This window comes from Choloepus didactylus, chromosome 16, assembly GCF_015220235.1.
Source record: "Choloepus didactylus isolate mChoDid1 chromosome 16, mChoDid1.pri, whole genome shotgun sequence".
In the NCBI taxonomy this organism is placed as follows: Eukaryota; Metazoa; Chordata; class Mammalia; order Pilosa; family Megalonychidae; genus Choloepus; species Choloepus didactylus.
This window is the reverse complement of record NC_051322.1, coordinates 74,624,540-74,636,533: the sequence shown is the minus strand read 5'-3', so window position 1 is coordinate 74,636,533 and position 11,994 is coordinate 74,624,540.

Here is an 11,994-nt window from a genome sequence, read left to right as displayed (position 1 = left end):
CAAGTGGGGGAAATTCTGGCAGTGTCATACGCACTAAACGCCCACTGTAACCACCCAGTAAACATTTTCACAGACAGCCTCTACACGTATCAGGTCTGCCGAGTCCTCGCGTTTTCCACCTTTTTCCCCGGAAACTCGGCCATTGATAAAGCACTTTCTAACCTCAGAAGCATCCTGGAACATCGACAGGATCCTTGGTTCATTAGCCACATTCGTAGTCACTCAAGCCTTCCGGGGCCCCTGGCTAATGGCAATAGTATAGTAGACCAAGCAGTCTCAACTCAACATACCCAAGCTATGCTAACCCACACGGCAGCCCCTCCGGGGGATACTGTTAACCAGGCCAAGTTATTGCATTCCAGGTTTCACTTTTCGGCTACGTCGTTACATCATCTATTTGGCCTCCCCTTAGATACCTGTAAACATCTTGTCCGCAATTGTGCAACTTGTGCGCCCTTTGCGCCACTAGGCCCCTTACAACCTCAAGGAGTCAACCCACGAGGCTTAAAACCTAATTCTAGATGGCAAATGGATGTAACTCATGTTCCGTCCTTTGGGCGCCTCAAGTATGTGCATGTAATGATTGACACCTTTTCAGCTATGTGCTATGCAGTTCCCCTCGCCGGGGAAACGGCCAAACACTGTATCAAGGCCCTGAGACAAGGAATTCTCTTCATGGGAGTCCCCTGGGACCTAAAAACAGACAATGGGCCTGCCTATCGCAGTGCCTCTTTTGCGGCTTTTCTTCAGTTATATAACATCACCCATCATTTCGGCATCCCCTATAATCCACAGGGACAAGCCATTGTAGAAGCAATCCATCGCCGCTTAAAAATACAAATTGAAAAAGAAAGGGCAATGCTCCCCCAGGCGACTCCAGGGGACCTTGTTATAGCAGCCCTTATTCACCTTAATCTACTCACATTCAATAAGGAAGGGCTTTCGCCCCTACATAAACATTGGGGGCCCTCGTATAGGCCCACCCAGGCCCCGATGGTTTACTGGAAGGACCCAGAGAATAATGCCTGGAAGGGTCCCTCCCCACTCCTCGCCCAGGGGCGTGGGTTTGCTTGTGTTTTTCCAGATGATGCAGCACAACCAATATGGATCCCAGGAAGGGCAATCCGGCCCGCCACCAGCAACCACGCGTCCAACGAGACGGGAACGCCGTCGTCTCCGCAGCCTGGTGCACCAGATGACAACAGTATACCTGGGCCTGGACCCCAGTCCGAGCAGAGCGCAGCAGCGGCGAGAAATTAGAAAAATTATACGCCTCTATAAACAAGCAAAAACCAATGTCATACACCCTCTCAACCCTCACCCAAGCATAACCTCCCTTCTAATGGTCATGTTAGCTCTTGCCTCTTCTACCCAGGGCGATCCCCACCAGCCTTGGAAGTGGACTCTTGCGCGTTGGAAAGACTCCACAGTAATTTTTTCCAACACCACAGCGGGATCTCCCTCCTTCGTCTTTTATGCCATTGATCTGTTTATCCCTCCTAATCCAAAACCTCCTGGTTATCCAGGCAGCCTAAAAATTCAAGATTATTATGTTCAGGATTATTATATGTGTCCAGCTGCAAATCCTGGAAAATCATATTGTAAATCCCCAAAGGACTATTACTGCCCGTACTGGGGGTGTGAAACATTAGCCACTGGCTGGAAACCTTCTGTCCCTGACAAATTTCTAAACCTCGCAGTAATCCCGTATACTTGCCAAAATTCAGGCTATCACTATCTCAACAGGTACCTTTGCCCTAAAAGATTAATGCTCACCATACAAAACCCTGCCGATACGTCTTGGCTCCTAGGTAAAACTTGGGGCTTCCGAATTTGGCTATCGGGGTTCGATTGGGGAACCCTTATAATCATAAGAAAGGAGGCTTTAAACCAACCAAAAAAAGATACTGTTATAAAAAAGCCCTTTAACATTGGTCCCAATAAAGTCATTAACCCCCTTTTTCCACAGCTCTCCAGCCGCACCTTAGTTCCAACTAAACGCACTTCAACTACATCTCAAACACCACCACCCCAACCTTTTCTGCCCCCCTCTCGTTACTCCTCTCCCCTCCTCAGCCTCATCCAAGCCGCCTTTGCCTCAGTGAACTCCTCCAACCCCAATTTTACCTCCTCCTGCTGGCTCTGCCTCTCCACCTCTTCCTCACTGTACGAGCCCGTTGCCTCCAACCTCTCCTTTTCAGAAAGCACAGAAGACAGCCCCTCGGAGTGCAGTTGGAATACCTCTGCCGTCCCCCTAACCTTTCATTCAGTCTCCTATACAGGAAAGTGCGTCCGCCCTCGCTCCAGTAACTCTCCCGACCTCACTGCCTGTGCCAGCTACTCATCTCCCAGCAGCTCGGCAAAATTTCTCATTCCTCATAACTCCTCCCAATGGCTCTGCTCCTCTACAGGACTTACCCCCTGTCTCAGCACGAATATCATCAGTGAATATAAAGAAACTTGCCTCCTAATTGTCCTTATCCCTAGGGTCTTATATCACAGCGAAGAAGACTTCTTCCTCCGTCTGGAAAGAACTGCAGCTCCTGCCCTTCTGCAAAAGCGAGAGCCCATCACCGTCCTTACAATTGCCTCCCTCCTAGGTCTTGCCGGCGCTGGCACCGGAATCGCTGCACTAACCAGTCAAGGCTCCGCCCTAACTCACCTCAGGGCGGCTGTTGACGAGGACATTCGCCACCTACAAAACGCTATTTACCATCTAAAAAATTCTGTCAATTCCCTCTCTGAAGTCGTGCTCCAAAACCGCCGAGGTCTTGACCTTCTCCTCCTCAAAGAAGGAGGCCTCTGCGCCGCCCTAGGAGAAGAGTGCTGTGTATATGCCAATTCCACAGGTCTCGTCGAGGACAGCCTGAAAAGGGTCCGAGAGGGACTGGAAAAGCGTAAAAGAGATCGTGAAGCCACCAATTATTGGTCCAGTTTTTTCACTCCCATCCTCCCATACATCCTTCCTTTTCTTGGCCCCCTATTAATAATTATTCTAGCTCTCATCTTAGGACCCTGCATCATACGCAAAATTGTCCAGCTTGTAAGAAAACAAACGGATGCCATTTTTTCCTCGTTCGTGCAAATCCAGTATCAGCGACTCGCCACCTCTGACGCCCCCCACTCCAAGATGACAACCAACCCTCCGCGACCTCAACGCCACCGGTCAACCCGCCGACCGCGAGGCCCTTCTCAATCACCTGAACATCGCTCTCGCCTCGAGTTCCAGCTTCTCTGAACCCCTGAACTTTAAACCCCTGAACTTTAAACCCCTCACCTTCTCCCAGCCCGCTGCAGCGGAGCCATTGTCAAGCGCCCGGGCACCACACCAACACTAAGCTCCAGCCTCGCTGAACCACCGTCAACCCCTTTTTCCCTTCCCTGACCTCCCCCTTCCCTCACCCTTAGCGGGCCTCTCCGGTAAAGCCTCTTCCTCTAATTAGAAAAGAAAGGGGAATTGCTGGGGACTGAGCTTGTGCCTCGACTTACCAGGCCTGGGCCAGGGGACCTGATCACCCCCTGGGGAGGGTAGTAGGTACGGGCGTGAGTGCCCTCTGCAGCCCCCCCGAGCCTGAGGAGCGAGGTCAAGGCAGCTCCCTTTTCCTCACCCAAAATGCCACTGGCAGGGGAGGCTTGCCGGAGGAAACCGCCTTTCTCCCAACTGCCCTTTCCCCACTTCCTTATCTTACCCCACACACTCCCTGGTGCCAAGGCCGCTCCTGCCACCGCCAGCGCGCATGCACCGTGGCCAGAACAACCCCCGCCCGCTGCAACGGCTCCTGAATCCTCTCAGAACCAATCCTAGCCCCTCTCCCTTCAATATTGCCATTTTAGGCTACTTCACCTCCTTTCCAGCCCTGCCCCTCTTACCAGCCTATATAACCTGTAATCACCCCTGAATAAATCTCTTTGGCGCATACCCCTACTGGATGAAGAGTGTTTTTGTCCTTATCGCCGCCCTCCTTGCACGCCTCTCGCCGAGGACTTTGGCCACGTCCTCCGCCTCGCCCTCGCCTCCGGGAAAGAGCCCCCGCCGCCGGTACCCTTTAAGCAGCCCCGAGAGCTGAGGGCTCGGCTACCGGCCGCCACTCCCCCTAGAAGCAGTAACCCCGACCGCAACTAACCTTAATCCTAACCCTAAATCTAAACCTATCCCTATACCTAAACCTATCCTTAAACCTAACCCCAAAGCTAACCCTAACCATATCAAAAACCTTATCTCTATACCTAACCAAAAACCCAACCATAATCCTAACCCTTACCCTATCAATATCCCTCTCATATTACTAACCCTAACCCTAACATTAACCCTAACCCTAAAACTAACACTAACGATATCTCTATCACTATCCCTATACCTAATGCAAACCCTAACCCCAACCCTATCCCTAAAAGTTTCCCTGTCCATAACCATAACCCTCTCCCTGTCCCTATCCCTAAACCTAACCCTAAACCTTACCCTCAGCTTAAACTATCCCTATCCATAAACCTATGCCTCTCCATATCTCCCTCCCGAACCCTAACACAAACCAAATCCTAACCTGAAACCTAACGCTATCCCTTTCTCTTACACTAAACCTAACCCTAATCTTAACCCTATTCCTATCTGTAACCCTATCTCACCCTCTTTCCCTATCTCTAATCATTTTTATTAAGATTCATTCACATACATGCAATCATCCAAAGCACATAATCCATTGATGACGTTACCAGCATATAGTTGTTCATTCATCACCAAGATCTATTTTTTAACATTTTCCTTGTAGCAGAAAAAGTGAAAGTAAGAATAAGAAGTTAAGAGAAAAAGAGAGCATACAAATTCTCCCCCCTTGCCCTATTTTCCCTTAGCTTTTTTGTCCCCATTTTTCTACTCATCCATCCATACCCTGGATAAAAGGGGGTGTGATCCACATGGCTTTCACAATCATATTGTCATCCCTTGTAAGCTCCATTTTTATAGAAGCATCTTCAAGATTCAAAGCTACTGGGTTGTAGTTTGATAGTTTCAGGTATTTACTACTAGCTATTCCAATTCATTAAAACTTAAAAAGAGTTGTCTATATTGTTTGTAAGAATGCCCACCAGAGTGACATTTTGGCTCCTTTTGGAATCTCTCAGCCACTGAAACTTTATATCATTTCATTTCATATCCCCATTTTGGTCAAGATGTACTCCATCCCTCAATGCTGGGTCTAGATTCCTCCTCAGGAGTGATATTAAACATTGCCAGGGAGATTTACACCACTGGGTGTCAGATGCCACGTAGGGGAAGGGCTGTGATTTCACCTGCCAAGTTGGCTTAGCTAGAGAGAGAATACCATATCTGAGCAACAAAGATTCATTTAGGGGGAGAAACTTAGGCACAATTATAGGCAGTCCTAGCCTCTCCTTCACAGCAACAGGATTCCCAAGAGCAAGTCTCATGATAGAATGTACAGCACATCACACTGCCAGTCCTCAATGTCTGTGAGAACATCAGCAACCATCCAGGTGGGGAATCCCAACACCTCTGAATTTTCTCCCGTCTCCTAAGGAGGCTCTGCATATTTTTTCATTGTTTTTAAAACTATTAACTGTATAAAAATTTAAAAAAACATACAATAAAATAATATTTCAAACAAACCAAAACAAGGGAAAAGAGAAAAAAGGTGCCTAATCTAAAATAACTACATAATTTCCAATATTTTCCTACTCTACCTCAAGAAAATATACAGACTATAACCCAGCAAAGGAATAAGGAATTAAGGTAACCTAAGATAACAATATTTCTTTGAACGTCATCCTACTATACCCACCAGATATTAACAAACCATAGTCATTTCTGGGCATTCCCAGAATATTAAATTTACCCATGATAACTTATCTGTTCTTATTAGATTATCATTCTCCCTTCACTAATTGATACCTATTGCTAGGTCTCCCACATTCTACCTTATAAACCATTTGTTTTACATTTTTCAATGTTCACATTATTGATAGCATATAATATTTCTCAGTTTTTGCCTGGCTTATTTCATTCAGCATTATGTCTTCAAGGTTGATCCATGTTTTCATATATTTCACAACATTGTTCCTTCTTACTGCTGCATAGTATTCCATCATGTGTATATACCACATTTTATTTACCCACTCATCTGTTGAAGGACGTTTGGGTTGTTTTGATGTTTTGGCAATTGTGAATATTGCTGCTGTGAACATTGGCGTGCAGATGTCTGTTCATGTCACTGCTTTCAGATCTTCTGGGTATATAGTAAGAAATGAGATTGCTCAAAGGGTAACTCTATATGTAGTTTTCTAGAGAACTTCCAGACTCTCTTCCACAGTGACACAACCACTATACAGTTCCACAACAATAAAAAAGAGTTCCAATTTCTCCACATCCTCTCCAGAATTTGTACTTACCTGTTTGATAAATGACAGCCATTCTAATTGGTGTGAGATGGTATCTCATTGTGGTCTTAATATGCATCTCAATAATAGCTAGTGAAGCTGAAAGTATTTTCATATGTTTTTATTGCCATTTGTATTTCCTCTTCAGAGAATTTGTCTTTTCATCTCTTTTGCCAATTTTATAATTGGGCCACCTGTACTATTACCATGGAGTTTTAGGATTTCTTTATATATGCAAGATGTCAGTTTTTATCAGACACATGGTATGCCAGTTTGAATGTATTGTGTCCCCCAAACGACATTATCTTTGATGCAAACTTGTGTGGGCAGATGTTATCAGTTTTGATTAGATTTCCTTGAGTGTTTCTTTAGAGATGACTCTGATTGGATATTTCCATGGAGGCATGGCCCCACCCATTTAGGGTGGACCTTGATCAGTAGGGCCATGTAAATGAGCTGACAGACAGAGAGAACTCAGTGCAGCTGTGAATGATGTTTTGGAGAGGAGCTACAGCCAAGAGGGACACTTTGAAGAAAGCACAGGAGCTGCAGATGAGAGACAGTTTGAAGACGGCTGTTGAAAGCAGACTCTTGCTCCAGAGAAGCTAAGAGAGGACAAATACCCCAAGTGCAACCAAGAGTGACATTTTTGAGGAACTGCAGCCTAGAGAGGAACATCCTGGGAGAAAGCCATTTTGAAACCAGAGCTTTGGAGCAAACACCAGCCACGTGCCTTCCCAGCTAATAGAGGTTTTCCAGACACCATTGGCTATCCTGCAGTGAAGGTACCTGATTGCTGATATGTTACTTTGGACACTTTATGGCCTTAAGACTGTAACTGTGTAACCAAATAAACCCCCTTTATAAAAGCCAATCCATCTCTGTTGTTTTGCATTCTGGCAGCATTAGCACACTAGAACACATGTTCTCCAAAAATTTTTTCCCATTGAATTGGCTGCCTTTTCATCTTTTTGACAAATTCCTTTGAGGTACAGAAACATCTAAGTTTGTGGACTCCTCATTTATCTATTATTTCTTTTGTTGTTTGTGCTTTGGGTGAAATATCTAGGCAGTGGCAGCCTAATACAAGGTCTTGAAGATGTTTCCCCATATTATCTTCTAGGAATTTTGTGGTACTGTCTCAAATGTTGAGACCTTTTACCAATTTTGAGCTAATTTTTGTGTAGGGTGTGATTGGTGTCCTCTTTCATTCCTTTGGATATGGATATCCAATTCTACCAGATCCATTTTTTTGAAAAGACTCTTATGTCCCAATTCAGTGGCTTTGGGGCCCTTATCAAAGTTCAGTCGACCATAGATCTGGGGGTATATCTCCAAATTCTCTACTTGATTGCATTGATTAATATGCCTATCTTTGTGCCAGTACCATGCTGTTTTGACTACTGTGTCTTTATAATAAGCTTCAAAGCCAAGGCAGTGTAAGTCCTCCCAGTTTCTTTTTCTTTTTTAGAGTGCTTTTAGCAATTCAAGGCATCTTCCCTTTCCAAAATGTTTGATAACTAGCTTTTCCAATTCTGCCAAGTAGGTTGTTGGAATTTTGATAGAGATTGCATTGAACCTGAAGATGAGTTTGGGTAGAATTGATATCTTAATGACATTTAGCCTTCTTATCCATGAACATGGAATATTTTTCCATCTTTTAAGTCCCTTTCTATTTCTTTTAGTAGAGTTATGTAGTTTTCTTTTAACAGGTCTTTTACATCTTTGTTTAAGTTTATTCCTATGTACTTGAATTTTTTAGTTGCTATAGAAAATGGTATCTTTTTCTTGAGTGTCTTTTCACTTCTGTCATTTCTAGTGCATAGAAATATTGCTGACTTATGTGTATTAATCTTGTATCCTGCTACTTTTCTAAATTTGCTGATTAGCTCTAGTATCTGTGTCATCAATTTCTAAGGGTTTTCCATATATAAGATCACATCATCTGCAAACAATGGCAGTTTTACTTCTTCCTTTCCAATTTGGATGCCTTTTATTTCTTTGTCTTGCCAGATATCCCTGGCTAGAAGTCTAGCACGATGTTGAACAACAGTGGTGACAGCAGGAATTCTTGTCTTCTTCCTGATCTTAGAGGGAAGGTTATCAGTCTCTCGCCATTGAGTACTATGCTGGCTGTTGGTTTTCATATATGCTCTTTACCATATTGAGGAAGTTTCCTTTACTTCCTAATTTATGAATTGTTTTTATCAAGAGGGGATATTGCATTTTGTCAAATACTTTTTCATCATCTATTGAGATGATTTGATTTTTCCCTTTCAATTTGTTAATGTGTTCTAATACATTGATTGATTTTCTTATGTTGAGCCATCCTTGCATGTCTGGAATGAATCCCTCTTGTTCATGGTGTATGATTTTTTTTAATGTGTCTTTGGATTCTATTTTCAAGAATTTTGTTAAGAAATTTTGCATCTATATTCATTTTGATGATTGGCCTGTAGTATTCTTTTCTTGTATCATCTTTGCCTGGTTTTAGTATTAGAGTGACGTTGGCTTCATAAAATGTGTCAGGTAGTGTTACATTTTATCCAATGTTTTCAAACAGTTTAAGTAAGATTGGTGCCAGTTCTTCCTGGAAAGTTCGGTAGAATTCTCTGAAGCCATCTGGTCCTGGGCATTTATTTGTGGGAAGTTTTTGATGACAGATTGGATATCTTTGCTTGTGATTTTTCGGTTGTGGTATTCTATTTCTTCTCTGGTCAGTCTAGGTTGTTCACATTTCCAGTAAATTGTCTATTTCTTCTACATTATCCAGTTTGTTTGCATACAGTTTTTCATAGTATTCTCATATAACATTTTTAATTTCTTCAGTATCTGCAGTAACGTTGCCTCTCGCATTCATTATTTTGTTTATTTTGGTCTTCTCTCTTTTTGATTTTGTCAGTCTAGCTAGGGGCTTGTCAATATGGTTGATCTTCTAGAGAACCAAATTTTGGTGTTATTTATTCTCTCTATTGTTTTTTTTATTGTTGTTCTCTATACCATTTATTTCTGCTTTAACCCTTGTTAATTCTTTTCTTCTTGGTTATGATTAAATTGTTGTTAATTTTCTAGCTTATTCAGTTGCTCCATCAGTTCTTTGATTCTTGCTCTTTCTTCCTTTTTAATGTATGTATTTAGCACTACAAATTTCCCCTCAGTACCAGTTTTGCTGCATCACACAGGTTTTGATATGTTGTGTTCTGGTTTTCATTCATTTCTATATGTTTAGCAATTTTGCTTATTATTTCTTATTTAACCCACTGATTGTTTTGGAGTGTGCTGTTTAAAATCCAGGTATTTTTTAATTTTATAAGTCTCTGATGCTTATTCATTTCTAATTGTATTCCATTGTGACCAGAGAATGTGCTTTGAATAATTTCAGGTTTTTAAAACTTATTGATGTTTGTTTTATGCCCTAGCATATGATCTATTCTGGAAAAAGTTCATGAGCACTACAGAAGAATATGCATCCTGGTGATTTAGGTTGTAATGTTCTATATAAGTCCGTTAATTCAAATTCATTTGTCAGACTGTTTAGGTTTTCAATTTCCTTGCTCATTTTCTGTCTGGTTATTCTATCTATAGGATAGGGTGATGTGTTGAAGTCTCCCACAATTATTGTTGATACATCAATTGCTTCCTTTGGTTTGCCAATATTTGTCTTATATATTTTGGACACCTTGATTGAGTGTATAAACTTTTATGATTGTTATTTTTTCTTTTGAATTGTACCTTTTATTACTATGTAGTGGCCATCTTTGTTTCTTAAAATCCTTGCATTTAAAGTCTATTTTATCTGAGATTAATATTGCTTCTCCTGCTTTCTTTTGGCTGTAGCTTGCATAAAATACTTTTTCCATCTTTCACTTTCAATTTCCTTGTGTCCCTGTGTCTAAGATGAGTCTCTTGTATACAACATGCTGATTGTTAATATTTTTAATCCATTCTGCCAATCTGTATCCCTTAATTGTGGAGTTTAATTGATTTACATTCAATGTTATTATTGTGAGTGTATTTATTGAATCATCCATCCTATCCTTTGGTTTGTGTTTGTCATATATAATTTTTCCCTCTCTGTCTTAATGTCATTTAATGTACCCATACTGAATCTGTTTAATACTGAACATTTCTTCATGTCTCTCTCTATTCTTTGTTTCTCTGTTGGTAGGGCTCCCTTTATTATCTCAATCAATATAGTTCTCTTATTAGCAAATACTCTCAGAATTTGTCTGTGAAAAATTTAAGCTCTCCCTCAACTTTGAAGGAGAGCTTTGCTATATAAAGAATTTTTGGTTGGCAATTTTTCTCTTTTTGAATTTCAAATATTTTATGCCACTGACTTCTTGTCTCTATGGTGGCTGCTGAGTAGTCACTACTTAGTGACTTTCTTCTATCTTGCTAGTTTCAGAATTTGCTCCTTCTCTTCAGCATTTGGCATTCTAATCAGAATATTTCTCAGAGTGTGTTTACTTGGATTTATTCTCTTTGGCATTTGATGGGCATTTGTGATATGTTTGTTTTTATTGTTTAGCCATCTTGGGAAGTATATCTCAACAATTTATTTGAATACTTTTCCTAAATGTTTATCCTTACCTTCCCATTCCAGAACACCATTGTGCTTATTTCAGACATTTTACCTTGTCCATCTATTTTTCTTATTTTTCTCCATTCTTTATTTCTTTCTTTCACTTTCCATTCTGTCTTCTTCGAGGTCACTGATTCATTGTTCAGCTTCCTCTAATCTAGTAAAGTATCCAGATTCATTTTAATTTTGTTGACAGTTTCTTTTATTTCCATAAGATTGTCTACTTTTTATTTACTCTTGCAATTCTGTCTTTATGCTCTTCTAGGGTCTTCTTTATGTCCTTTGTATCCTGTGTCATACTCTTGTTTCTCTTCAGTTTTTGATTAATTGCCTCAAGTGCTGTGTCTCCTCTGATCTTTTGATTTGTTGTTTGGGTTTGGGTTTTATATAACCATCTGGTTTCCTCATGTGTTTTAAATTTTTCTGTTGATTTTGGCCTCTTGTCATTGGCTTAACTTAATGGGGTTCTTTTAGGATATGTAGGCTTATTACAACAATTATCTATTCTAATTTGTCAGCTCTACAGCTTGGTGGAGTACACTTTCTATAACTAACCAGCAGGTAGCAACTGTGAACTACTTATTCCCATTAAGCAAGTTCTCCTCTATGTTGTCTTTGTGGTGAATGGGGATTGAATCTTGTGGGGGTCCAATTTGTACACCAAGTTTCTGTGTGTAATTGGTCTGAAAAATCATTTTTTCTGCAAGCAGCCACTTGTAACAATGAGAAAGTGGTATGTTGCTCTGTTTTGATTACTGAGATGAATACAGCTTTAACTTACTTCTATGATGTTCTCCCAGGCTGAAAAATCACTTTCTGCAGTCACTTGGAATTCTGCCAAAGCAGTATGTTGCTCCACTTTGAAATATAAGCTAATTACAGCTTTCATTCACTTATATGTTTTTTCCCTGGGTGAAAAATCACTTTTTGCAAACAGTCATTTGGAACCCTGTGAAAGCAGTTTGTTGCTCCATTTTGAATATTAAGCTGAATAAGTCTTTCATTCACATCTATGGTGT